Genomic DNA, 2,775 nt, shown 5'->3' with positions numbered 1-2,775 from the left:
TGGCAGTCTGCTCTCAAATCTCTGGGCCTAGCATCAGAACACAACCCTACCTGGGACTAGTTAGACAGCTTTTTATACTGGATTTTGTCTGCTGGCAGAATAGGTGTGCTGTAGACAGGGTCTGTGGTTTCCTGTAATTGGCAGTCTGCTCTCAAATCTCTGGGCCTAGCATCAGAACACAACCCTACCTGGGACTAGTTAGACAGCTTTTTATACTGGATTTTGTCTGCTGGCAGAATAGGTGTGCTGTAGACAGGGTCTGTGGTTTCCTGTAATTGTGCAGAGACAGAGACTCAGGGGGTTGAAAGCTAGCTATGCTTACAGGTACTGAATAGCTCAAGGGGGCTGTTATAATCATTGAAACTAAGCAGCACCCAGGTGCTGTAAAGTCAAATTCAACTCCAGGCAGGCATCTGAAATAAAGAAAGGAGGTGTCTTTCTACAATCTGCATCTGTCAAAAGATTTTTATTTTTTATTATACTGGGGAGATGTCACCTGAGCACAGCAGAATATTCAGCGGGCACTGAAACTATTTTTTAAAAAGAAAATAAATTACATAGGCCAATACTCACTGGGTGGGAAGGGTGATTAGGGTTAGAAGAGTAGATGGAAATAGGGAGAGAGGGGTTTGGACTGCAATGAGGTTAGGGGATAAATGGGAGTGGGTGGGTAGGAAAGGGTTTGGGGTGAGGTGATGGGAAAGGGTGGGGAATACATATTGAGAGAAGGGAAGAGGGGACACTAGGAAGGGGTCATGTGTGTGAGTGGCAAGGGGCCTGGGAGAGAACAGGGGTGGGGGGACCTGCTAGTCCCACATTCTCCTCTCCCATGTGTGTGCCATGATCAGCAGGCTGTTGCCTCTCTTGTGGGGGGAGTCTTATCCACTCTCCCTCTCTTTTTATTTCTGCCAGGATTGAGAGGATCTGCCCATCAATGGGGGGTCTCAGCACCCCCCCTGCACTGTGGCCCCAGTTCTGTGGGGGGACTTTGTCCTTCTGCAGGTGCCTGAGCCTCTCAACCTACCCCACTCCCCAGGATCTGGGGGCCCTTGCCCCTTTGGGTCTCTGAGCCTCTCTCCCTGACCATCCATGTGAGCTGGGATCTCGGTGGGAGCTTGTCCTTCTAGGGGTGTCAGAGCTCCTCTCCGTGCTAGCATCTGGGGAAGCCCTCCCCTTCTGTGAAGCTGAGAACAAGCACAGTGGACTCATGCACCAGAAACACGCTGCTGATAGTGGAGCGAGGAACTGAGAAAGGGCAGGTTTGATCATGGTAGCAGTGGAGATATGGGAACGCTCCCTGACATTAATGGAGCAGTTCACATGTCTCAGCAGTGCATTATTGTTTTAGGCTGTATTCACATCTCTGGGAGCTCTGCTCGGCTGAGAACATCTCACTGAGATGAATGGGTCATGATGTTGCATGGGAATGTACCTTAGCTCTGTATTTCCTGGTTTTCACAAGTATGAGTTTTGCTGAACTTGATATTCTGGCAGGGCATGAGCAGGCACCGGCCAACCTTAACTCTGCATGAACAACTTTTTTTGCCATTTAATTAATTATATTATTAGTCTCTAATTCTTTGTAGGTAGAGTCGTGAATTAATTGTACCATTATTTTACCCAGGATTCCTATCAGGCCAGCTGGTCTACAGTTCCCTGGGTCATCCCTTTTACCTTTTATAAATATTAGAACTACAGTGGCAATTCTCCAGTCATTTGGAATTTCCTCAGTTTTCCAAGATTTGATGAAAATTCTCCAAACCCAATAGAAAAGTATACAGATATGGCATGCTTTACAGTGTGGGGAACTACAGGTAGGCCCCTACTTTTTAGACGGTTATGCCAGTGTTGTCAGGGTACGCACGGCCTTTGAGTTTAACGGGTGTTTTTTCCACGGGTGTGTCACCTGTTATTGTGAAAAAGCACAAAATCTTGTGATGGGGACAACTTTTGGGTTTCTTTATTACAAGACGCAGCTCAAGCCTGACTATCAGAAACAACTTGGTTTTGTAGCGAGGACACTCCGGGAGCACGAGAGGGAGGTGATGAAAGAAACAGACAGGGAGCTTGCAGGTTTTTTAAACCAAGCCCAGTTGCTCAAGCCTCTCATACCTAGGGATGCTCTTTTTGGGGGGAAGACAAACGGTACCTGCCTGTATTACAAACCTAACCCTGGAGAAGAAATCCACTATTATGATTTTACCAGTCTGTACCCTTTCGTAAACAAAACCAAAGAATATCCTATTGGACACCCCGATATAGTTTATGACAAATGTGGACACCTTGCAAATTATTTTGGAATTGCAAAAGTTAAAGTGTACACCCCGTGAGGCCTCTTTTTCCCATTGTTACCTGTCAGAGTGGGTGGCAAGCTTATGTTCCTGCTATGCCGAACCTGTGCGGAAACTGAGCAGTGGGAGACTTGCACCCATACTGACGAGGAGAGGGCCATCCTGGGCACTTGGTGCATGGTGGAATTGAACGCGGCCATAGCGAAGTGGTACACGGTGGCTAAAATCTATGAAATCTGGCATTTTAATGAAAAATCTGATGAACTCTTTTCAGAGTACATAAAATTACACGCCACCAGAAACAAGAGGCTTCAGGGTATCCCAGCTGGTACACAGACAAAGAAAAACAAAATAAGTATTGTGGCAAATTGCCGGTACTGATCTGCGGGGTCTCGCGCTTTCTCTTCTCTGGGGTATGTTCAGGGCGCTATTGCTTGCCTCTGAGCTGGTTCTTAATTACTCCACTAGTGTCCTTGGAGGAGGG

Source organism: Chelonoidis abingdonii, chromosome 1 (genome assembly GCF_003597395.2).
Source record: "Chelonoidis abingdonii isolate Lonesome George chromosome 1, CheloAbing_2.0, whole genome shotgun sequence".
In the NCBI taxonomy this organism is placed as follows: domain Eukaryota; kingdom Metazoa; phylum Chordata; order Testudines; family Testudinidae; genus Chelonoidis; species Chelonoidis abingdonii.
Note: the sequence above shows the minus strand (reverse complement) of the source record.